Genomic DNA, 25728 nt, shown 5'->3' with positions numbered 1-25728 from the left:
TTGCTTTGGAAAGTGGAACTTGTCTTTTTATTTACCAAGTGCTGCTGATGTCCGAGATAACATTTATATCAGATGGAAGCTTTTAAAGTGCCGCTCAGACAGGGCTGCTGACCTTCTTCTGGTCTTATTAAACGTTACGCGTTTGGCACACTCTCTTCCGTGATCTAAATTACCAGCCTGGCTGAGAAAGGTGCTGCCGCGCGCGCTGGCGAGGTTAGATGTCATCTGAGCATCCCTGCTTGATGTGCGTGTGCAGGCAGCGCTCAGCAGGAGCGTGGCTGTTGGGATGAAAGCTGTGGCTTAACCTATGGGCGGTTCGAAATCACCGCATTGTAGAGCGGTATCCAGAGTGAAGATGGGACCCGGCAGGAACGCTTCCCTTTCCCCAGCTTGCCTTTGTTGTTGCTGCTTTGGTGAATATTAAGAGGGGTTGCTGACCCTTGCAAGCCTGCGACCTCTGTATCTGAAAGGCTGGTGGAGCAGAGCTCCTTCTCAGCCTCGCTGAGCCAGTCTTTCACTGCAGCTCGCCTTTCTTTGCCAGCTATGGAAATGCGAGCGATGGAAATGCCCCTCAGTGCCCCCCACCACGTGTGGCCGGGGGTCGGCGGGCAGCCTGCCTCGCATCCTGCAGTAGGACCTGCTGGGGCTGATAAGGAGGGCCAAGGCGTGTAGAGAGGGCTTATCTGGGAAGAATGTGGGAGGCACGCGGCTGAAAGCTGCACGTTGATGTAAGGAAATCGCATGTGCGAGTCTGCAGTGACTCACCTAAATGCCTTGCCTGCACAGTGTTACTGCGTGCCATTGCACTCTGCGGGAGCAGGCTGCCTGTCCATCATTTGCCATCTCACTGCCTGGCTCTTGCATCACGAGGGTGGTACTTAGAATATCATTGTTAATTTCGGAGAAGGAAAAGCGTGGGATCGCATTTTCATTTTACCATGTCTTCCTGGGGAGCAAGAGCAGGAACTCTTGTCCTGGTTCCCTTATGATGCCAATTTTTGGGGCTAAAACTTAACTGTTTTAGACCAACCTCTTAGAAGGAGCAGAACAAATCGTAATGCCACAGCGTTATCTCTGCTGGTCTAAGCTTATGGGATGGATCTGGGGCAAAACAAACCATTTGAAACTGAGCTTTGAACCTTGACTTGCTTGGATGTTATTAACAATTTCTTCTCCCAAAGAGCAGTCAGGCAGTGGAGCAGGCTGCCCAGGGAGGTGATGGGGTCACTGTCCCTGGAGGTGTTCAAGGAACGTGGAGATGTGGCCCTGAGGGACGTGGAGTGGGCATGGTGGGGTTGGACTTAGTGATTTTTGAGGTTTTTTCCAACCTTAAGGGTTCTATGATTCTCTGACTCTCTTTTCCCGCATATTTTGTGCCTGCCATCTGTGCCACCTTGCAGTGCTAAAGGAAGGAGTAGAGAGAGCAGGGTTTTAACTCAAGTGACAGTATTTTGCTCTCATATGTGGTACACTGATGGCTTGTTCCAGACTTTCAAACTGCAGAGACGTGGCAGCCTTCTAGGTGATCGCCCATGACTCATTCCTGTGAAGGCATCTCTGCTCTGCACTGAAAATAACTGCTCTGCTCAGCCTTCTGAAATGAACCAGGAACCTCCCATTTGGAAAGCAGGACAGTGCAGCTATGAAGAGGTGGATTGAGTCTGTGTTACTCCAAACCAGACCCGATATCTTGTGTCAGAGCCAGCCTGTCAGGCAGGCATCATAGGAAGCACAGCGAGCAGCACAATGCGTCCTCAGCCCCTCCACCTCCACTGCCATCTCCTTAAATGAAGCAGCAACGTGTCAGCCTGGCTCACCTCCTCCTCAACAGCCACTGAAATCTTAGATGCTACTGATACACCTCTGCAGAACCATGGGAGCTGGGTGCCCTGGCTCCAGACCCTATGCCTTAACACTTAATTATTTCTTTTAATGTTTTATGAGAAGGTGCTCAGCGAGGCAAGACCACAGCTTTAAGAATTGGGCATCTTTTGGTTAACACAGCCGATGTGAGCCCCTGAAGTCCTTTTTCATGGTTCTGAGAGAGCATAATGCAAAGGCAGATTGTAATGTAATGAGTGCTCTTTTTCGTATGTATCATAAAATCATAGAATGGCTTAAGTTGGAGGGGACCTTAAAGATCACCTAGATCCAATGCCCTGCCATGTTCCTGGCTGCTCCTCCCTCCCTATTCCCACAGCACATCTGTCCTCTAGTTTCCACGAGGCTTCTCTTTCCCAGTGGCTTTCTTTGTCTCTGCTGCCAGTGAAGCATCCAGGCACTTGGTGCTGGGGCTGGGCAGTGCTGCTGTCTCTCCTGGGGCTGGTTGCAGTGCTTTGCAGATTCTGGCTGCATTGCCCCATTCTGGCTGGACTCGCCTTCCCCAGGCTGGGTAAGCGCTCACCTGGTGCTCCATCAGCCCCTCTTCCCAGGCAGTGTTTGAGGTGCTTGTGAACGGGCAAGCTGCTCGTCCTCGGCACGCACTGCTGGCCTCACCGTGCAAGTGTCTCTGGGCTCAGCAGGGCCGGGATGTCTGCTCTGGTGCTGTGCCATGGGGACCTCCTCTGCCCATCAGCGGTGTATCCATAACCCAGTGGTTTCCACCATCCTTAGCGGATGAGCAGACAGCGTTTCCTCGCAGGAGGGTGTGACCTTTCCAATTTGCAGGCGTGTGTGTTGGAGGAGGGGAATTAATTAAAGTGACTTGATAGATTTCTTGCTTGGATGTAATATGAACTGTATCCTCGGAGTGAGAGGATTCGTGATCTGCTGGTGGGCTGTGCTCGGAATCACAGTTCATTTCCCTCTGTTGTCGAAGGTCTAAATGAGCTTTCTGGCTGTAATGAGATCGATGTGCACAAGGCTCTGATAGAGCTAATCACAAAGAGCCTTCTCCCACCAGAGCAAATGGCGTGAAAACGAGCTCCAGGTTTGGGGCTGCAGCAGCTCGTGGCCCACAGCCTCTGCCCTGTGGGTGCTGCTGAGCCCCAAAGGGCCGTGGGGCAGGGAGTGTGTGGGGAGGAGTGTGGAAACTTGCCCTTAGTTTCAAATGAAGCTTTACTGGAACAGGTTGCCCAGAGCTGTGGGTGCCCCATCCCTGGAGGTGCCCCAGGCCATGGATGGGCCCTGGGCAGCCTGAGCTGGGGTGCAGCCAGCACACAGTGGGGGGGGGCTGGGTGAGCTCCAAGCTCTCCAACCTCAGCCATTCTGTGATTTACTTTTCAGAACTGACTGGAGCGTTTTCCTGGTATTCTCGGGATACCTGCGCTGTGTGCTTGAACGTGAGGTTTTCTGTTACATTTTTCTCAATCAGATAACGGGAAATGCTGCTTCTACCTCAGGTCAGCTCAGCGCTCGTGGGAAGATCATTAATTCCAAGCTATAACCGCAGCTAAAAAATATATTGCTCCTTAGACCTCCGCTTCATTGCCCAAATAACAAATGGCAATGCAGGGTGACTGCGCTGAGGTGCGATGCAAGCCTGCTTGCTCAGCTGGGTTCCAGCAGCAGCAGAGCTGTGGGAACGCAGCCTGTGGTCTAACAGAACCGGCACAGCCTCACCGCCTCTTCCCTCATCAGTGGCTTTATTTGAAGCTGTTTCCTTGGCTGCTTTCACGCTGTCCCCTCCTCAGCTCTGCTGCAGCTCTGCTGGGTGTGGGGGCACAGCCCTCTGCGGGTGTGGGTTTGGATTCTGGTCAGCGTGATCTGCATTTGTAGGGGCAGGATCGATGGAGCCTTTTTGTAAATTGGTGACGGGAAGCATAATGAACAGTGTTAGGGATTTAGTTAATAGTGTTGGTTAAGGATCCTACATAACTTAATTTGTGACGTGGCTTTGAACTGCAGATTTGGCTTGATCAGCTGGAGGCAGCAAACGAGACAGTGCCATTTGGTTATAGATGGAAATATGAATTAACTAGGAGAAAGCAAGTGCATGTGAAGCATATGTGTGATGCTGCCTGCGCAGAGAGCATGGAGATGAGTGACACCCAGACATGTTGGGGCATGTCCAGAGAAGGGCCACAAAACTGGCTCAGGGGATGGAACATCTCCCCTACCAGTACGGGCTGAGAGCTGGGGCTGTGCAGCCTGGAGAGGAGACAAGGGGAAATAGTTTCAAACTAGAAGAGGGGAGATTTAGATTGGATCTAAGGAATAGATCTTTATACAGAGAGTGGTGTGGCACTGGCACAGGGTGCCCTGAGAGGTGGTGGTGCCCCGTCCCTGCAGACACCCAAGGTCAGGGCACGGGGCTCTGAGCACTGATGGAGCTGTGGGTGTCCCTGTGCACTGCAGGCAGTGGGACCTGGTGGCCTTTGGGGGTCCCTTCTAACTCAAACCATCCTGTGGTTCTATGATTCAGGGCCTTCAAGCAACGAACAGGAACCTTTCATTTATGTTGTGCATGCTATGAACAGGGTTTTCAGTTGATGCTGGCCCTGTAGCAAGCAATGTTTGCAGGAGGCCTTGGGGTGCTTGTGGAGGGCAAAGCACAGCGCAGGCTGCATGCACTGCTTCTGCAAGTGAGCAGTGAGCAGTGAGCCTGGCCAGCGGGTGGAAGGACTTGGTGTGGCAGGCTGCCTATGGATCATGTGTGCAGCCCACAATTGTTGGAAATTAGCTTCCTAGCATTGCTGGATTTAGGAAATATTTGTGGTTAACTTCAATGATTATGCAGTAAGTCACTTGAACTGAACTTTAACATCTGTAAAGGCAAAGCAAGGGAAGACCCTGCGGGTCCTTGTGGACTCCTGAAGTGTCTCCACGCTGCGACAGTTTCCGAGTTCCCATTGCTGCCCATGGAGCTGGTGCCCCAAGGGGATCTCCTCCACCTCTCGCTCTCTGCAGTGCCTGGCTTGGGGCTGTGAAAGGCATCAAGCTGGGATTCTGGGTAGCAGGGTCTGTGCCCACCCTTTGAGCACACCGGGGACCCCAAAGTTTCCTTCCATGTGCGCACTGCACTGTTGTGGATGCGGGAAGGAAAGCCAGAGCGCACCGCTCCTCTTGCTGGGTTGCAGCGGTGCCTCTTGCCCTGCTCTGCTGGGAGGCACCTGCCTGCCCGGGCTGTGGGTGAGCAGCAGCGGTGCCAGCACAGCAGCCCCGTGCTTCTGCCTGCTTGGTGCCTCTATGTCCTGCTCAGGAGGTGGCTCAGCTGCTGGGCCTGCGGCTGTCTCCTGCTGTGCCCCACAGTTTATTGGTGCTGCAGCTCGCCTCTGGTGAGGGAGGGAGGGCAGCGTGGCGGTGGGGCTTTGCCCATCTCTCACCCATTCTTTTGAAGCACGGTGGGGGGCAGCCGTCGTTGCTTCCATGCAGCCGCCTGCTGGGCCTGGATGTGACATTTGGCTGGTGCTGCGAGGCCACCAGGACTGCCGAGCTCTTTCTCTGCAGCTCATTCTCCTGGGGCACAAATTCCAACTCTTGAAGCGCTTAATAAACTGCGTAACAATGGCTTAAAAGAAGTCAGTGAACACAGTGGCATCCCGGGGAGGTGGCAGAGAGCTGGAGGAGGAGAACCTGCGAGATGAGTAGGCACAGGAGCTGCCTGCAAGAAGGGGAGCTGGCTTTGGGCCCCTGGGTGGGTGCCACTGCCCCGTTACCTGCTCGTTGCGAACTGATCACGTTTAGCAGAATTCTTGGTGCCAGCAGTTCATAATCCTCTAGTAGGCTGGGAAGCAGAACCTGGGGTTTTGATTTATTTGCATGCTGCAGACCGAAGGGAAGGAATGTACTTGTGTGTGCTTTCTGGCTGCAGCAGGATAGGGACGTTGGGGAATAAATAATGCGACGACACCGGGACTTATACGCTTGTTCAGCTGCATTGATTGCATTCAAAGGGTCTCACAGTTCTATCGATCTGGGTCTTTCTTCTACCTGCAGAGCTGGGGGAACAGGAGGGCCAGTCCCCCGTGTGTGAGTGCCTATGTGACGTTATAGCCCAGCATCTTGCTGCTTTACAAACAGCTGTTTGGCAGCTCAAGGGTATTTGCTCAGGTGCCAGTGTAGGGGAAGAGTATCCCCAAAGGGCTGTGCAGTTAATCCTTGCTAGCTGCCCTTTATGGATGGGAGAGCAAGAACCTCTGTATCTGTTTATATACTTTAATTACTCCATTGTAAACAAGCCAATGCACAGGCTGAACTTGCAATAAATAATAAAAAACACCCACACCCCCAGCCTGGCCTATTCCGCCTGCTCCTCTCCTCTCCTGCCCCAGCATCGTGCCCCTGTAACCAGGCAGGACGTGATCCCGGCTGCGCCCGGCCCCGACCCTCCTGGCCGACCGTGGGCTCTGCGGGCCAACCTTGTTAAAATGAATCACATTTGGCATATCTCCCCGTGGTGCCTCTGCAGATAAAAGTGGTCCCAGCTCGCATGCTTCTATTTTTTGTTTTGTTTCCGTACGCGACAATTTTCTCCGTACAAAACCCTCTTTTGTCGTTTTGGAGAAGAGATTATGGGGGAAAACAAGAGCCCTCCTTTTTTATTTCCATCTTGCGCTTTCTCATGGCTCCACAAACGGCATTGTTCGTGGCCAAGGAACAATGAAATTTTTCTGTTCCCATATCTGATGTGATTAAAGGAGCTGCGGAGCAGAAGTTACACTGAAGATTATAATGAACTGAGGAGACTTTGCTACTGGACGTGAAAAACAGGGGAAGATTCTGGCCCCGGACTTGCTTCCTGTAAAGCAAATCCCCCTTTTTTTTCCTAATCTGCAAAGAAGTTTGAGGTTGTTCCCTTGAGGAAGGCTGTAAGTGGGCTGAGTGCCTCCCTCCTGCCCAGGAGTGCTCTGTGTCAGCCTGGGAGCAGTCCCACCGTGATGGGCTGCGATGGAAAGAGCGCATTTAGATCAAATGTTCTGCTTTAGAAAAAAGAAGAAAAAACAAAACACGTGAGGAGCGATGGCCCCTTTAGAAAGATGAGGGAGGAAGTTGCATTTAAAGATTTTGCAGTGGGGCGCAGGGCCTGGGCCATGGGGCCTGCCAGGCTGCTGGGTGCCTGTGGAGCTCTGCAGGGGATGCTCCATTTCCCCCCCTCCCCGAGCTCCAGCTGCAGCCTCCCCTGTCAGCTGAGGGACATGGGCCTTCACGTCCCCTCTCTCCATTTTCCCGCAGGTTGCTTTATCATATCTTTTGTTCTTGATATGTAAAATGGCACTTTGTAGACCCCCAGGCATTTGGGGCATGCGCTGGATAGTCGGGCTTGCTTTTGTTTCAGCGCTCCGAATTGTGAAAGAAGAGCTGCTCAGGTCTTCCTGCAGGGACTGGCGTCCTCACATGGAATTAGTCAGCCCGGTGCTGGCAGGAGAAGGACATGCTTGGTATTGCGGCTGTGTTCTGCAGGGAGCAGCACACTGTTTGCTCTACGCATTTGCTTTCCCTCCTTACAACTGCTCTGTGGGCTCTTGCACTAAGACCAGAAGGTTCATACATCATCAGCTGGCAGATATCTAGTGCTGTGCAGCCAGAACAGGAGGGGTTCTGTCCCAAGGGCCATGGGCTTGGTCTAGATGAAGAGGGACATGCTGGGCTGCAGCATGCGAAGGCACCACTGCAGTGATGGGACATGTCCTGGTGTGCTGAGCTCTGCCTGTTCCTCACATGGTAAAAACAGCAGCACTGGAGCAGTGTGTTCCCCATGGAAGGAGAAAGAAAATTAGGGGTTAATCCTGGCTGGAGACGTGGAGGGCTGGTGCTGCCGAGCAGCATTGTGCGCCTTGATGCAGCCAGGAGTTGTACGAGGAGGGAGAAGAGCTTTGCTACCCACAAGGTGAGGTAGGAAAACAATGAATCAAAGACATAGGTATTTCATAAAGCATTTGGCAGGAGGCAGCCCTTGGATTACTAGAAATAATGTGATATATTAGCCCTTGATTTGGCAGAGTCTGCCTTATACTAAAGAGGAGGAGAGTGTAAATTGTGATGATTTGTGTAGAGTTTCTGACATTATCTTGGCAAAAAAAGGGCCATCTCTACAGACAAATGCACATGATCGAAATCGTGTATGTGAATTTTTATGCGCGCTCTTCTTCCATCAGTAGAAGGGTCCTGGATGGACATAGGAGACCTATACTGAAGAAGGCTTTGCAATGAATTCCACTCATGCTCTCAGGGGGAAGGTCCCTGCATGGTCATACCCTCAGTTCACGTTCCCAGACTCCTCGTGTCCAATCCTTATGGAGATTATTTTGCCAGGACCAATCCCTCAGGGTCTGAATGTCCCCAGCCCAGGGCCCATGGGTGGGAGGGGAGTGTGGGAGCTCTGCCCCAGCAGCACAAGGATTGCAGACCTGGGAGGCCGAGGTGTGCAGAGCAGCACTGGGGCTGCCAGGTTTGTGCTGGCATTGCAGGGAGCGTGGGTCTTGGGGCAGCATCACGTTCTGGGGTGCCTGGCTCGGGTACGTGCCCCTGGAGGGCTGCAAGGTGTCTGTCAATGAGAGAAAACAGATCCTCAGCCTCCACCGTCCTGACTTAGAGCTTCAGCTGTCTGAGTGAAAACGAGTGAGAACATTTGTGCTCCCTTTTTTTTTTTTTTTTTTTCCGCTGATAAACGTTTTTTTCTGCCGTAGTTGCTTAATGCTCACTCTGCATACAAATGCACACCTCTCCTTTCACCCGTGCACCAGAAATCCTGATGGGCTCCAGCGCAGGGACTGGGACGTGCTGTTAATGCCAACCCTCCAAAATCAGCCTCCCTGATATCTGGGCCTCCAAGTCAAAGGGTTTCAATTGACATGTCTGATGTTAAAGTCCAGTTTGTGGTGCTGCAAGGCTCCCGGTCCCGTGTTCTATCTGCTCAACTCAGGCTGCACTGTGGGTGCATGGCTGCGACTTGGGGCCCTGGGCTCTGTGCTGCAGCACGAAGCTGGGGGACACAGAGCACTCTGCCACCTGGGGTCTTGGCAGGGGCACCCCATGCAGGACGCACTGAGAAGCTCCTGTACTTTCCCCACTGTCATTCTTTCTCTACCATGATTTCATTGACTCTCAAGCGTTCCGGCTTCATATAACCCAGCAAAATCAACAGCTGAATATCAGATGACTGAGTAATTTCTATGGCACAGGTACTGACAGTGGGAATTCAGCCTTTAAATTATGATCATGCATTTCCACGGTGTGCCACTGCTCGGGGGGGGGGGAGGGGTATGATTTTATTGGGCAGAGCGGAGTCGCTCAGCTAATTAATCAGGGAAAGAAACTTGCCATCAGGTGCAGTGCAGCACTCACACACCTGGCAGTGCTGGTAACCCCTGCTCCTGGTGCATGTCTCTGGTGCCTGGATAGAGAGAATGGATGCAGTAAGGTAAGAGATCTGAATTTCTGTGTCCAGAGGTGAGTCAGTTCTCTAGTGCTGCTCTGAGTAATAACAAAGTCTTTAAACGGTTTTATAACTTGGAATTATTGAAAGGCAAACACATGCCTATTGCTTCCTGTTCCTGTACTAGAAAAGAACAGCTTTGTCCATTGTGTTCTCTGCTGAGCTCATGTGTGGCTTTGTGGAAATGAGGAAACACAGTCAGCTGCGAACAACGTGGACGTTGGGGGGGAAGTGTGGTGCCTCAAACCTGATCTCCTTGGCCCAGGGCTGCTGAGGGAGTGCTCAGCACCTCACCTGCAGGAGTGGCCCAGTGCTACTATTTGAGCTGCCACGGGTTTTCGATGTGACCTGAGATGGAGAACAAAGAGGGCTGTGCTAGGTGTGGGCGTTATGGGGTACCTGATCCCCACCAGGCAAGCAGTGACTCAAATCTGCAGGAAAAAAGCAGCTGGGGAGCAGGAGGTACTCCCATGGCCAGCCAGGCTGTGCTCAGCTGGGGGAACTGCGCACACCAGGTGTGGGTGGCATCAGTGCCACTGTCCTGCTCACAGGAGCATCATGCCAGGGTTCCTTCTGGGCTGAAAAACACAGGTAGGCCATAAGCTGCTGAACCGTGGGAGGGGTTTATGAGCCAGACATGCAAGAATAGTTGAAAGTTAGAGAAAATGTATTTATTACAACACTTTTCATGGGCAAGTTATCATTTTGTCAAACTTTATTAGAGAAAGTAATTAATGGGCTGTAAAAGGTGCTAGTGCGTAGCCAGTAAAAGACCTAGTCCTGTGCAAATTGGCAGTTCGTAGATTTATGGTTCCTTCTTTCCCCATTTATTAATATGGAGAATGCACACGAAGCGTGTTATATAGATGGGCTGGCGAGCCATTGTGTCTGCGGGCGGGAGCCGTGCTCTTGGGGCCCAGCCATGAGGGCAGGGCAGGGGTCCTTCCTGCTCCTGTGTCCCCAGCTGCCCTGGGGGCAGGGTAAGTGTCCTGTGGGCAGCACGTGGTGCCTGGGGACATGAGGCAGCACTAGGAGCCGCATTGCACATGGGATGCACGAGCAGAGAGCTCGTCGTTGTGTGCGGGTGTTCGGAATGCCGGGCTGCGACTTCTCGTTGCAGGATCGTACGTCTGCGCTCCTCGTTTCGAGAGCGTAGGGTTACTTGGCAGCTTATGCCGTTTAATTACGCTGGAGGAAAAGGAATCGATCGTTCAAAGTGAAATTCTGGGAAAGCAGCCTCAGGGACTTCACTGATGCTCAGCTATGAGCATCAGAAGAAAGCAGGAGATGCGCCCCTGCTCCTGCCACGCACTCGCCGCCGTTGCATCCCGGCTGCACCCGGTGCTGTTGTCTGGGTGCTGCCCTCCCAGCAGCGCACCGTGTACGTTCAGATCACACCTCTGGAACCTGTCAGGTAACCAAACTCGAAGCCCCGAACGCTCGCCTAGTTCACTTACGGTTTGGTAGCACCGGTGCCTGATAAACCCGGTGGGTGCAGAGGGTGCACGTATGGGAGCTCCCCTGCAGGAGGCAGATAGGGCAGAGCCTGGTGTCAGGGATGCCTGGGGCAGAGGGCAGCAGCTGCCAGCCCTGCTCCTCGCTGCCAGCCCCACAGAGGCTCGCAGGACCACGCCGTGCATGGCTGTTTCTATTCTGTGCTCTTGGCTGCGGTACAGCTCCGTCTGTCCCTTCAGCGTGGGGACCTTTGCTTCCAGGACGGCTGAGTGCTGCCCTGGCCAGAGGTCCCTCTCTCCTTGGCCTGGTCTGCTCCTGTCCCAGCACGGCGTGTGGTGTCTCGTTTTCTCCCGGGGATTACGTTAATACCATTGATTGGTTTGTTTTAAATAGTGCTGGCTGCTAGGTCATTATTAGTAGATGCTGATGCATAATTTATTGATAGCAATATTGGCTGCCTGGTACAGGGGCATTGACTTCCACCTGTTAACCCTTCACCTGCCCGCATGACCTCTTGTCATTTCTGCAGCCTCACGATGGCCAGCTTTTTCCAGGCGGCAGAGGGTGATTTATTTTCCACAATCTCCTTTTTTACCTCCTGTGGAAGAGGAGACAGGCAGGTCTGTGTTACTGACCGCCTCAACAGCCAGGAAAAGAGTGTGTGGTTAAGTGACTGGGATGGAAGCAGAGCACATGTTAGTACCCGTGGCTGGCACTGGTTTCCACTGCCCTCGTGTCCCCCCTTTGCTGAGTGCTCCCGGTGTCCCATCTGACCTGCTTTGACACCTGTGAGTTTGCTTACAGAGACGCACTTGGAAAAGTAGCTTTGTCTGTAGTGAGCCTTGGCTGGGGGAATGAGCTCTTGCTGCTTCTCTCCAGGGAGCTGAGCCCAGCTGTTCTGCTACTGAGGGATGCTGCCAGTCAGCGTGCAGCGGGGTTACAGCCTCCGCTCCAGCCTGGAGCTGGCAGTTTGCAGGAAACCTATTGGCACAGGTCAGGCTGCTGGCAGAGAGCAGTGCTGCATCAGGGAGCTGTTGGCCAGGGCCGGGGAGTGCCTGATGTTTAAAAGATCAGAAACATGAAACCAGAACTAGCCAGTGAAAACAAGGGATTTTGCTCAGGCTCCACAATTGCTGCCTGCTGCTCTGCTTCTGCTATTATCACACTTCCTACAGTGCCAGGAGCTAATCCAGGCTTCCCTCTGTGCTGGACTCTCAGCTGCGTGGAGCTGTGCAGAGCCTGCAACCAGCGTGCCGCTTGCTGGCCGGTCCCTCGCTCTACGGACCGGGCCTGGTGCCACTGGTGACCCAGTGTGTGCCACAGCGCTGCCTTTCTGTTGCCCTGGAGATCTCTGCTCCAGCATGGCACAGCGGGCAGCAGGCCTGGGTGTTTGCCTACCGACCCTGAGTCACAGCGGCTCTGTGGTCATGGGAGAGCTGCACCCCTGCAGATGTGGCACTGAAGAGTTGCTGTGGGAGGGGATCCACTCACGTTCCTCAACAAAAAATAAGGGCAGGCACACATCTGAAGTCCCAACCTCTCTGGGACTTGTTGTCTCCCACCAAGAATCCATAGCCCTGAAACCTTACTCTGAATTCTGCTCTGGCTTTCAAATCAGACAAACAATGGAATTACATGGATTATTGCGGGAGAACCGTCTGGGATGAAGCTCTTTCGTTTCCTAGAAGTCATTTTCTACCCCAACACACAACAGTGTGAGTCCTGTTGCTGTCTTTGTCTATGCCAGGGAGCACCTACCCAGCTCCCAAAGAGGAGGAATGTGCCTGGAGCACCAGCCCTCTGGAATAGGAGCTGCTCCTGGGTGCAAGAGGGGATCCTCGCCTGCCTGGTGATGTGGGTCTCACCTGGTTAATGTCCCTTGCAAACTGGGCCAGCTCTCTCTGCTGTAGACAAGCAGGACGTTTATTAGTGAAACTTTTGTGAAAGAGAGTGCTCGAGCCCTTCTAAGTCCAAGCACAGACTGCGGGGTGCTGGGCTGCTGACTGCTGCTTTATGGCCCTGCCTTCCCATTCAAATCAGTTTCGTGCCTTCTTGCAGCTGACCCTCTGTGCTGTGCTTAAAGCCCCTCTGAATGGGTGCTCATGTCCTGGCAGAGAGCAGGAGGTGTCTTGCAACCAAATGCCATGGTTCCTCACTTGTCTGTGGAGACAAGGAAACAGTTGACTACTTTCCCTGCAAGCTATGGTCAAATGTCTTTTATCTGCCATTATCCTGGTTTTTTTTGCAGTGCTTGCATTCATGCAGATCCTAACTTCTATGTTCCTTGCTTCTGCTGCCAGCATGGCAAAAGTCTTGCAGGCACCTCTCCAAGCACGTCCTTGTCTTGCGTTGATCAATAGGCTGCTGGGTGTGCTGCTAGCTGTAGCTGTGCTGCTGTCAGTGGGACCCACCCATGCCCACCCTCCGCAGTGGAAGGAAGGCAACCAGATGTTCCTTGTGGGCTCAGGAGGCTGGAACAGGGAAACAAAGCTTGGCCAGCATTCATGTTTCATACTGCTGGTGTGCTTTGCTGGGCCAAGGAATGCTGCTCAAGCACAGTGTAATTAAGGGCCTTACAGCACTATTGTGCTAGGACTTTGCTAAAGAGGCCCAGAGTAATCCTCCTGTGGGTTCAGCAGGAACTGTACACATGTCTCCTACACCAGAGTTTGGCTTTAGGTGGGGACGTGCATGCTGATGAGATGTTGGGGTATTGCTGCCTGGATGGGAGCTTCCTCAGAAGACCGTTGGCACCCTGGTGGGCCAAGAAAAATACTCCAGGGAAGGCTGTTCACACGGTGTCTGGTGCTCCCAGCCAGAAGGAGGAAAGGAGGACATGAAAACGAGTGACCTTTAAAATTACCCACACCTGAGCTGTCAGAAAATACTTGCGAGTCTTTATGCCGTAGACTCAAACTGATTTCTGTCCTCTTTTCTGTAGGTTCTCAAAATTGTGGAGAAAACGGATTTTTGGAGAGGTTGGAAGGGAGAAATCAATGAAGGCAGGTGCTGATTTTACAGCTGGAAAGGTGTGAAATAAGGCTCGTTCAATGGCAGAGCAGCAGGCGGCCATGGCTCGCGGTGCGTATCTCAGTGCATTGATAAAGCTCTGCGGAGCAGCAGCCGACGGAGCATCGTGCAGAGGCCTGGGCAGGGCATTAACCCCTTGCCCGGGTGGTTTTCCTGGCTCCGTTCCCAGCTCATGAAAGGAAGATTTACGTTTATTTTGTTTTTCAAATTGTTCCCATTCTCTGGGAAAGTTCATTTGAAGCTCTTCCAAGGTTTTGATGGGGGGGGGGTTTGTCCTTCGTGCCGGCTCAGGCTCCCCTCTGTGCCCAGCTGGGAGCTTGCCCGGGGCAGTGCCGCTGTTCTGTGCGGGGCTGTGGGGTGGGCGCTCCCATCTGTAGGGCTTCAGTGCATGGGGTTTGTGCGGCTGGTCTCGGGACGTGCAAACTGCAAAGGACTGTTCTGGGCTGGGTTTGCTGCGAGCTGCCACAGGCCCCTTCTTTGTGTCCATGCAGGGCTTCCTTTGGAGGCGTGCAGGAGGGAGCGTGCTTCGGGTTTTCATCTGTCCCCACTTCAACCTCCGGGCCGGCTTTCAGGCTCGGTGTCAGGCTGGGGACTCCTTTAGCACACGGTGTTTGTTCTCAGTGAAGCCTCGAGCAGCTGTTTTCCTTGGACGTGTTCCCTAGATCAAGAGTTAGCACATGCTTGCCATGAGATCTATTTGGTAAGTGGGCTGAGAACGGAGATGATCTTGAGCTAGTTTGGCTCGCATCTGAGGACCAGAACAGGCTCGGTTTAGTATTTGTATAATATTTTGGAGCTGTTAGGCTCAGTTGTACCGCTCTAGTTCAGGCAGCTGTGACGTGAACACAGACGTGCGTGTGTCCAGTTGCTGCTGTCCGTGTGTGGGTGACCTTTGTGCACTGGATAGGGAGGAGACACTGAAGAAATTGAGTTGTTCATAAAGATGGGAAAATGGATCGGCATCTAATCGGGTCCTTGTACACAGAGCTTGCTTACACGTCCTAGAGGAACAAACTTCTGTGCCCAGCTCTTTTGTGCAAGCTCGTGCCTTTCTCCCAGAGCTCATCATTATGAAGTTCTTTGAAAGTCCTGAGCAGAATGGAAGCTCCGGGGAATGGTTTGTTCACATCGCACTGTGGATGTCTTCTAATGTAGAACTCTATTTCACCTTCCTCAAAGGATCACACGAGGTGATTTAACCTGATGTTCTGGCTCGAGCAGGATGAATAGCATCTGTCAAAATGCAAAGTCGTGTGCCGCTGCTGATCCATTACCAGCAGTGGTTCACGGGCTCGGGACGGAGGGGCCGTGCTCTGCTTGCTCCTTGTCTTTGTCCCCTGGAAACGCAGCTGCAGAGCGCTGGGCACGCTCCCCCATCTGCCTGCAGGAGTTGCACAGGGAAAATCCGGCTCCAGGAGTTGTAAAAAGAGATTTATGCCCGGACGCCCACGCAGCACTTGGTGCGTTCGCCCACTCCGGCAGCGGGGATTGGGCATCCCGTGCAGCAACGCTGCGCTCCGCATCGCCTGGGAGCTGTGGGTGCGTGCAGCACTCAGCGCTGCTGCACCGGCAGGGAGCTAACGTGGGGATGGATACGTGCTGCCCTTACCATGTGCTACTCGTGTGGAAGAATAATCCATAAATCAAGATATTACAAGGTTATTTAGCGATTCTTCAACTGTTATACACGTGTCAACAACAAATAAAAGAAGCATTTGATAGCATTAGTCCATGTGCCAGGAAATCCTCCTGGTTCCTTCCCTTACCTAGGGAAGGGGAGACCTCGGGCTATTTGGATTAGCACGCTGTGCTGCGATGCTCCTGCACAGGCAGCGCGTTCCTGCGAAGCACTGCCAAGAATTCGCTTGTCACAGAGATGTGTAATGTGATTGCAGTGGAAAATACATGCAAATGTTTTGCCTCCGCTTTTTTTTTTTTTTTTTCTAGAGGGGAAGAGATCTTGATTAAACAGTAATTAAGAGTGTTTTGGACAACGCAAGGCAGCCTCTCTCCCAGGTGCTTAATAAGTGCCAAGACTGTTGAGTGAAGTGTTTATTTAGCGTAGTGATAGGAGGCAGTTATTGCCAGGCCTACCAGAACCACAGCTCTGTGTATGGGTAACCCTGGGCAGCTCGATGGCAGCGGGGCAGAGGAGCCACCGCTGTCCCGTGTCCTAAACCACAACAGGGAGCAAAGCAGTGGGCACAGCCTGCGTGTGGCCCCAGGGCACAGCGGTGATGGCCCGGCCCCAGGTGGGCAGTGCTGCTGGGGTAGGCACTGAGCAAAGGGTTTTCTACAGCGCTGGGGCTAAAGGATGGAGGAGGTGGCTTGTCTTAGAGTGCCGGTATTTTATTTTATTTCATTTTATTTTTTTTCAAAGATGCATTGATAGATTTTCGGATGATGCTCAAGCAAAAAAAAAAAAAAAAAAATCAATGTCCCAGTGATTGTACCAGGAAGGGCAGTCGATTGGTGAAAAAGCTGCAGCAGCCGTATTGGGAAATGGATTTTTTCTGCCCTCCAGACATTAGCTTGAAATTCTTTGAAACGAGGAGAAAACAATCTGTGTCAGAAATGAAAAATTAAGGAGGTTAATGCGATGCCTTTTCCACTTTTAATTTCTTTGAATTCCAGGATGTCCTTGGACGCTGGTGTGAGTGGAGCGAGTGCGCTTCGCCAGCCCTGCCCTGCCCTGCTGCCTGCAGGCTGTCCCACGTCCCCCTCGCTGGCGGGACAGACGCATGGACACAGGGACAGACGCATGGACAGAGGGATGAACACATGGATGCGTGAATGGACACACAGACACGGGGGGGGACAAACGGACACACAGACACACCGCTGCCAGGTGTGGGGCTGGGAGGCAGTGCCCAGGGAGCTGTCTCACTCCTTGTTGTGCAAGAGCGTCCTTGTCAGTGTCTGTTAGGGACAGGCTGGGGTGAGGGACACGTTTCATGTGAGCTGGCTCCAGCGTGTTGCAATCACTGGATGTGTGCACGTCTGCACACACACTCTCCACGCCTCCTCCCATGGTGGCTGCTCGGCTGCGGGCGCTGCTGGGAACGGTGCTCGGAGAGCACGGGGTGGGAGATTTCGTGCCGTTGTTTTCCTGCCTCGGGTAATTGTCTGCGCTTCAGCCTTTCTAAACAAAATGCCTCTTTCTTTCCTATGGGGACCACTTTTCCCAGTCCCTTGGGTGGTCTTTTTATGCAAGTTTTTATCCACACTGTGGTAGGCTATAGGCAGCTCTCCAGAGAGCCGGAAAAACCTCTGCCTGCTTTACCCTATTGCAGAGGGACAAAAGTGAACACCCAGAGCCTTGGTGGTAGGATATTTGTACATCATCTGCGAGCAGACCCTGCAGCAAGTGCTGACAGCTCGCTGCATCCTGCCTGCCCGGCACCAGGGCTCTGTTTTGCTGGCTGTGCATTACCTGCCAGCTGATGATGTTTGCTTCAAATGCATTTTTCATTTGGAATTACTGCACAGGGCGCAGCGTGAATCAAGCGGGCAGCAGCACGTGAGGCCAGCTCACTTCCATTCCCTCTCTGAACCTCTGCATCGCTCTGCTTGCATGGTCACAAGTTGGGGTGTAATGAAGTTAGTGGGTTTCTAACTTTTATTGCACGGTGTTTTGCTGTGCTGTTATAGCTAATTGTTACAGGTTGGTGCAGCAGCCAAAGCTGAAGTGGATTCAAAAGGCAAATGGGCAAGTTCTTGGAAGAAAAGTTAATTTGTGGTTATTGATGGGGATGGTTTGATAACAAGGTTTGGCTCAGTAAATCCCTCAATAGGTAATCACAAGGCAGGATCTTCCTATCCTGGGAAGAGGGCACACTCCTTGGTCCAGTTTGTTGCATTTTTCCTGTAAGCACGGAGGTGCTGGTGGCTGGACAACCTTCTGCCTGCCCCAGGGCAGAGGCTGGGCCAGCAGCGAGGAGCAGGGCTGCCTTACCTGGTGTGGCCGAGCCACCTGGGTGCGAGCTGGGGCACATTATGCTTATAACATGGATCTAATTACGAGAAGATGTGTGTTTCCTTGTCTTCACTGTCATTATTTATTGCATCAACTAGAAAGCAGAGACAGTGGCCACTTGTTCCGTCTGCATGAATCCATCATTCGATTCATTTCTTTTTATTTCAGCTTTGCAGAAGTGAAGAGGAAAATCAGTGAAGTTAACTGTGAGGTAGCAGGGAACAGCAAAGGACATATGGGTATGTAAGGGAAGCAGATGGCCTATCTGACTAAACCACATCATATAAGTTTATGAGTCAGGCAGGTGCTCTTTCCTGCTGTTTTATAGTGATGTCTTAAGGATTTCCCTTTTGATATACGAGGGCAAATCGTCAGCCGAACCCTTCTCTATCAGAGGCTAATCCAAAAGTAAATCACTCTAAAGCAGCAGGAGAGAGGTCTTGCAAGGCACCCACTATAGAGATATTCTTTTGTTATAAATCATCAGAGTCATGTTCTTAAGAGATTATGCTTGGAAAAAGCAAACAATATAAAAAGGTCAAATACAAATAGTAAAAATGAAATAGTTTGTTGCCTTGCTCTGTCTGCTCACAGAGGAAAGACCACTCGGCTCTGCGGGCTGACCGAGCTGCTGGAGCTGGGCTGGGGAGCAGCGAGCAGGGAGCGGGCTGCAGGGGCTGTCCCTTCACATTGTGAATCCTCTTCCAGAATACGAAGATATGCTCTTGCCCCGGAACGTTATTTATAAAGCGAAGAGAACGGAAGAGACGGAGGGTTTGCCTTGGAAATATTTCTCAGAAATAACCAAGTAGATCTGAATTAATTTTTTCAAATCGATACGTTGTCAGCCTGATGTATTTGCCATGAAAAATTGGGGTCTGATCAGTTAACCCTTGGCAAATTTATAAGCGGCTAAACCTGAGGCATTTAGTTAGACGTCTCAGACAGCCCTATTAATGAACAGGGCCGGGGCGGTGGGGCTGCTGTGTGCTGCTGTGGCTGGGATGGGCTCAGGTGGAGTGGGTTGGAGACAAGAGACCGCTCCTGAGAGCTTCCCTTCTCCTTTTAGAAGAATCCAAACCAAAAAGCCTCCTAGGAAACGAGATGCAGAAGGTCAAGTTAATGAAGCAAGACTGCGCTGCTGAGCACTGAAAAGTTAAAATATGCAAAACTTAACCTCAGGTGCACAACTCTGACTCTGCCCCCTTGTGCATATTCATTAAAATACAGTCTCTAATTACATGTCGTAAGCTGTCTGAGCTGCGTGTGTCCTTAAGTGCAGAAGTGAGGATTCTGCTCTGTTGTACATGTAGTACTGGTGGTTGTCAGCACAAGGCCGAGGCTGGCAGGCCGAACGCTGCTGCTGCAGCTCTAGCTCTGCCGAGCCCGACACACGATGTGCCTGACCACGCTGCCACACACGGCGCTGCCCTTTTGCTATGCCCACGGATCAGATCTGACTCCTGCACCGCCAATGTGCCGGTTCATATTGATAGAGATGCTGCTTGCATCCACCTAACACCCACAGGCACTCATTTTCTTCATTTTGATTTGCTATACACCTGTGCTGAGAGCAAACTGCTATGGTATTTCAAAGGGAATCCTAGGGATGGTACCAAGGGACGGTGAAGGGCTGTACCCCTTCACCGTTGGCCTGCCTACAAGGGAATTTTTTTTATCCACACAAAACATAGTTAATGACTGAGTGAACAATCACTGCTAATTGCTCATAGCTGTAGAGCTTTGTTAGCGTGCATTGGTTGGGTTTTGCCCTCAAGTGTCTCCTTCAGCTGTCCCTGTAGAAGGTTAATAAATAGCTCCAGTAGTTCCATGTGCAGGTGATGTGTGCAACCAGCTCAGGAGCTTACTGGTGTGACAAAGAGGCTTCTCTTTGGGCAAGTTAGAAGTAAGTTATGATGGCTTCCACTACATGGGGAGCTGCATTGAAAATAAGAGCAGGAGCATCGGTGCTGATGTGAGACCTGTCATGATGGCCTTCCTTGCAGTAGTGCCTGAATAAGGCATTGCTCAGAGCAGACTGCAGATTGCTGTTCTTGCTGCTCTGGTCCTTCTGGCACCAGCAGTAAAAGGGTCAATGGTGCTAGCACCTTGTTTTTTTGGTGGGGCCTCCCCCTGGTTGACTTCAAACCCAGTGCTAGTTAAAGCCAATTGCATGGACTCCAATTAAGGAGAGAAGTGGGTGATTCAGCCGTTTCCGAAGACAGCTTTTAGATGTCTAATTCCAATTAGCTGAGAGGAACCCCACCAGACACATGAGTGTCGGCTCTTTGCTGATAAGAACTGAGCAGGTTCTGGGTTCTGTCTTCAGGCTGCCAGGCTGCCACGTGTCCGGCATCAGCTCGTATCCACTGTGCTTTTGAAACCAATGCGTGGTGAAGGACTAAAATTAAAACTTGGATTCAGGCGTATGGGGTGGAAGAAGAGCAGCGATGCAAGCTACATTAGCTCCAGGATGACTAGTTGAGATGTTGGCTTTTAGAAAGTGCAATAAAATATCTGCCTGAAAAAAAAAAAAGGGTGTAAAACATCCATCCCGTTTTCCCCTTCTTTGTTTTATTATTTTGAAACCCTTCTCAAGGTCTGCATTGCTCCCGCTGTCGGCTGCTTGTTGGCATCGGACCTGTCATACACTGCACGTCTCTTGAGACCCAGACCTGTGCCTTCCCCACTACCTGGTGCTGGGCTGAGCTCTCAACCTCAGTGTCTTTGCTGGGGAGCACCTGAGCTCCAGTAGGGTTTGGGTTTTAGAGAAGGAAGAGATCAGATAAAACACGCTTTTTTGCGAACCCTCCTAGAAAGAGTTAATAGCGGTCTATCTGCAGATGTCCTGATGGAGTGAAGGCAAGCCATGATATTTTATATCATTTTGATATCCGGTCTAAATTAGGCCTGAGGGAAAGACTGTGGCCTATTTAACCCAGCATCTGTCAGTTATCATTATTTTCAGCCAACTTTAGTAGTTTCAAGTACACAATTTGTATTTGCGGGGAGAAGAGCAAACGAGGCTAACGGGAGCTGAGTTTGGCTACTGTCTTTCTTGTTGGAAGTGTTTGCAGGAGCCCTTCTGAAGTTGTTGCACGAGAGAAGAAATAAATGAGGAATAGCAGCGTGGCTGAAACCGGCCTCCGGTCACCGAGAGCAGCATAGACAATAGCACAAGGAAAGGCGTTAGAAGTTGTTTTCAATTCTTAGTCTTGGGCAGAGCTGCAGTATTCGGTTAATAGTGTTGCAAGAAAAAGGGAGGGGGCTGGCAATGGGATACAGCTGTGAAAAAGGCCAACGTGCTCTTGGGCGGGGAGTTCTCAGTAAGGATGCAGCTGTGCTCGTGCCAGCCCGGGAGATGAGGAAGCCCAGGGGCAGGCTCCCAGCATCCAGGTGGTTGGATCTCACTGCCTGCCCGGTTTGCAGACAGTGCAGTTCCTGGAGCAGAGCAGAGCCAGGTGAGTCACTGCTATGTGCTGCTGCCTGCCCGGCGTGGGAGCCTTATCGTAATTACCTGGAGCTTCTCCTGGTTGTTACCAGAAAACAGCATATTTCTGTCGTGTTTCTGTGTGGCTGTTTGATTATTAAACTGTGTATGGAGCGTGTAGCACGTTGCAAAGGGGACTCCTTCCTGCTTCATGCAGAAGCTGCAGGCTGAGGCCAGGCAGCTCGGCCATCTCCGTACCTGCTGCCCTCGGAGCCCAGGCAGAAACCCTGAGCTTCTGATCACTGACCAATGCATTTGCCCTTGATTTCCTCGCACTTCCTTGAGGAGTGAGGGGACTCCAGAGCCTAGCCCTGTCGTAAATCCTTGTTCAGGGTGTGGGCATCTCCTTTGGGTGCAGAAAGCATGGATTGAGCAGCTATGGAGAAGCTCAAACCTCCTCCTCACGACAGCTTCTCCTCGCATGCTGCGCGGTGTGGTAGACGCCTGGTTTGTGACACACTGGGATGTACCAAATGGATTTTGTTGAAATGGAGACTAGAATTTCAAACCTATGGTACAGCAGCACCTTTCTGCGCTTTCTCTTTCTGTAGCAGCTCGAAGTAGAAATTATGATTCGCTGGTGAATGCGGTGCTGCCTTCTGTAATGGAGACTGGAATTTACAGATGACGTCAAGCTGCTGCTCATCCTTCCAGCGATCCTGTAAGAAAAATGACTTTAAATTCTCTAGGAGCTGAAGCATTTTCCTTTGTCCATCAAGAAGGATGGGAGATGGCACGTGTTTGGGTATGCGGGATGACATGTTTGCTGAGTACTGATAGGCTGAAAGTTGCTGAAGTAGGAATCAAGATCAGGAACTTCAGGAAATGGTGTCAGTTAATGAGAGTACTTGGCAAGCTGGGAAACATTTGTGTTTTATTACAGGTAGGGTAGAGCCTGAGTCTGGAATAAGGACGGATTCCCAGGGACTGGACAGTGTGAGCAGCATAGAACTGCTTGAGTTGGAAGGGACCCCCAAAGGCACCAGGTCCCACTGCCTGCAGTGCACAGGGACACCCACAGCTCCATCAGTGCTCACAGCTCCATGCCCTGACCTTGGGTGTCTGCAGGGATGGGGCACCACCACCTCTCTGGGCACCCTGTGCCAGTGCCTCACCACTCTCAGTGGAAACAACTTCTTCCTTAGATCCAATCTAAATCTCCGCTCTTTTAGTTTGAAACCATTTCCCCTTGTCCTATCACAACAGACCCTGCTAACGGGTCTGTCTCTTCTCTCTTACAGACTCTTTAGATACTGAAAGCATCATCAGTGCAGCTTGTTTGCAGAGCAAGGTGGTGGCAGCTGCTTCTGCCTCTCCTGTGTGCACACACCTGACTGCTCTAAGTCCTGTGCAGGTGCTCTTTGGGCTCTGAACTTCTGCTGCCCGCATCGTTTCCTTCCTCCTGTTGCTGGTGGAGCTGCTCAGCTTCTTTCTATCTATTTGCATTTCTGAAGATGAGCATCATGCGCTGCATGGACTCTCACCAAACCTGGCTGTTCTCTCCTGGCTGAGCTGCTGGTGCACGGAGGCCAACCTGTGCCGTGATGGTGCACGGAGGCCGCTCTGAGCACAGCCTGTGTGGTGGGTGGCACACGGCTGTGGGCTGCAGACCCGTCCTGTGCAGGGCTGCGGTGCTCAGTGCACGTCCTGCGGCCAGGCCAGGCAGGGAGCGGTTGGCGGCAGCAGGTTGGCTGTTCCAGCATGCACAGCAGCTCTGAGGTTTCGAGGTGTGCCTGACCCTTCTTATGTAATCTGCTAAAATGCCACGTTGTGTAATGCTGTTGTATAAGCAGGGTGCAGGCAGGCTTCGGGATTTCGGCATCCAGGCAGTGCTTTCTGCCGAGCACTCCCTCCCCTGCAGCCAGGAGGGAATCGGTCCCAGGGACTTCCCATCTGCTTCACCGCACACCGGCTCGCAGCTGGGCACCAGGACACGGTGCTGGCTCTGTGCATTGTTCTTTCGGTTTGGAAAGACTGTCAGTGATACCAGTTACCATCTGGAGGCTTTGTGTCAGGATGATGGGCGCTGTTAGGGACAGATGACAACTTTCCGTGCGGCACTGACCCAACTCTTCCTCCCCACGTGCAGGTTGGTGGTTGAGGTGTCTCTGCTGCCTGCCAATGCCATGCCAGAGGCCTGGGCCACAGGTCTGGCCCTGTTCTGAAGATGGCTGCAGCAGGGAGGTGTTGTCTGGAAAAACCAGAAAAGGAGCAGGGGCAATTGTCCAGGGCTTGATGGCAGTGAGTGTGCCTGCTAGCAGCTCCCGTACTTCTGGTTTATGCCTTGGGTCATGTGTCCGTCACCCCCTTCGTGCTCCATGACCTGCCACTGACGTGGTGCAGGGCTACAGGTGATCAGGCTGTTCGGGTGCACTAAATGCATTTCTGCTTGCAGAGGCCTCATGCTTTATTTATGCACTTCCTTTACAGAGACCTGTTGTAATATATAAACACATTCTGCCCAGCACACGGCAGTAAACAACCCGACGACCTGAGATCACACCTCTGTTCCTTGCACTCTCGGACCTGGCAGCTGGAGCGACACGTGCTCTGAGCGAGGCAGAGGGGCCGTGCGGGCGGGTAGGAAATGAGTAATGGTGACTCATCAGCGCTGGGGGAAGGTGGTGGGTGCTGGGGGGCTGCGGTGCTGGCCGTGAGAGCCGTTCCTCAGTGCACGTCATCGGGTGGAGGGGCTGTCCTTGGGCTGGGGGTGGTTGGCACGAGCAGCGGATTCCTGCTCCTGCGTTTAGCAGCGCCTTTCCAGGAGGGAAGCAGATATGGGAAGCCCGGTCCTTTGCGAGATGTGCTGCAGCCGGCGAGCCTGCATGCTAATGGAGAGCGACTTTGCAGGAGTTTCCTCACTCCCTGCCCTTCTGTGTCCAGCCAACATCACCATGGGTACCATGCTACCTTTACAAAGCTGTCTCGCGGAGGGAATGCCAGGTCTTCCACAGCACAGGCATCTCAAATGGGTGCTTGAAATGAGCTCAGAGGGGAAATGTATCCAAGTGCTTCTAATCACACTCCAGTGACAATGGCACGATTTGGAACATGGCAAACAGGCTTTGAATGTCAGTGCATTGTTCATAGTGAGATATGTGTCATGTCGCATTAGCTCAGGCCGACAGCTACCAGTGGGAAAATATTTCTGCGAGTTCCTCAGAGTGCCCCCACCTCCTATAGGCAGCGACTTGTGCTGTCGTGGTGGCAGCAGAACTGCCCAGCCACGCTGGGAAGCACAGAGACCATCTGGTGCTGCGTACACAGAGTCGGCCGAGCGCTGTGTCCGAAGGGCAGGCGTGCCTTGTGCTGGACGTGGACTCCCGAAGAACGCATCTGGCTGTTCAGGAGATGGAGCCCCGTTTTATTTCTTGGTAACTTGCGCATCCCCAGAGCAATTCCCTGGAGACATTCAAGGCCAGACTGGACGTGGCTCTGGGCAGCCTGGTCTAGTGGTTGGCAACCCTGCACTTGGCAGGGGGGTTGAGACTCGATGATCTTTGAGGTCCTTTTCAACCCAAGCGATTCTATGATTCTATGATTCTATGATTCTATGATTCTATGATTCTATGATTCTATGATTCTATGATTCTATGATTCTATGATTCTATGATTCTANTATGATTCTATGATTCTATGATTCTATGATTCTATGATTCTATGATTCTATGATTCTATGATTCTATGATTCTATGATTCTATGATTCTATGATGGGGTGAGCCATGCCCAGATGGAAGGAGGCAGCTGGAAGCACTGGGAGCAAGGGAAGCCCTCTTGTTGCTGTCTGCAAGCTACGGAAACCAGAAGCTTGGGGCATGCTTTGGAGCAGCGCGGAGCACAAGCCTTCCTTGTTGAGCACAAGCAGCCCCGAGGCACTGCGAGGGTGGAGCGGGCACGAGGTGCTGCATGGCACGAGGACAGCAGCTGGCTCACACAGGGGCTGCAGCGCTGGGCACGGAGCCCGCTTTGCAGGGCTGAAAAGCCTTTTTAGAGCCTCCTTCGCTAGGAGCAAGCCTCCAGCCCTCCTCTCCTTTCCTCTCCTCTCCCAGAGGCAGATCTCAGCCGGGCAGCTCGCTGTGCAGCCCGTGGGCCGCGCAGTGCCTGCCTGCTCCCATTACTTTGTTATTCCAGCATCAGCTTTTCTGAGTGCCTCTCTATTTTCTTCCAATGTCAAGAAGGTGAGGGGGTCAAACGCTAATGCAGTATTTCTTTCCTTTCATAAAATGTACCTAGCAGATGAGGAGTGTCAACACCGATTTGTTTTTCAAGTGTTTCTGCAGGATTATTTTCTTGTTAAAAGTGACAAGGAGGTGCAGAACTGTTGGCCTTTAGCCAGAGATGTCATCTCGTCTTCGCGGAGGTGAGCGGGCACGAGATGACAGAGCACTTTTTTGTGGGAAAGATGAAAAGCTGATCCCGGTTTAATCATTTCCTTGAAAAGCAAAAGGTGAACGCGCTCC

The 25728-nt window shown here is 52.1% G+C and overlaps 1 long non-coding RNA gene across 1 annotated transcript; it reads left to right on the top strand.

Moving 5' to 3' along the window:
* LOC110406248 lies at positions 20497-24695 on the top strand. Its single transcript, XR_002443365.1, has 3 exons — positions 20497-21238; positions 21819-21928; positions 22509-24695. It is a non-coding gene; the product is annotated as an uncharacterized LOC110406248 (long non-coding RNA).

Source organism: Numida meleagris, chromosome 14 (genome assembly GCF_002078875.1).
Source record: "Numida meleagris isolate 19003 breed g44 Domestic line chromosome 14, NumMel1.0, whole genome shotgun sequence".
Lineage (NCBI taxonomy): Eukaryota > Metazoa > Chordata > Aves > Galliformes > Numididae > Numida > Numida meleagris.
Note: the sequence above shows the minus strand (reverse complement) of the source record. Positions and strands in the feature narration are given on the sequence as shown.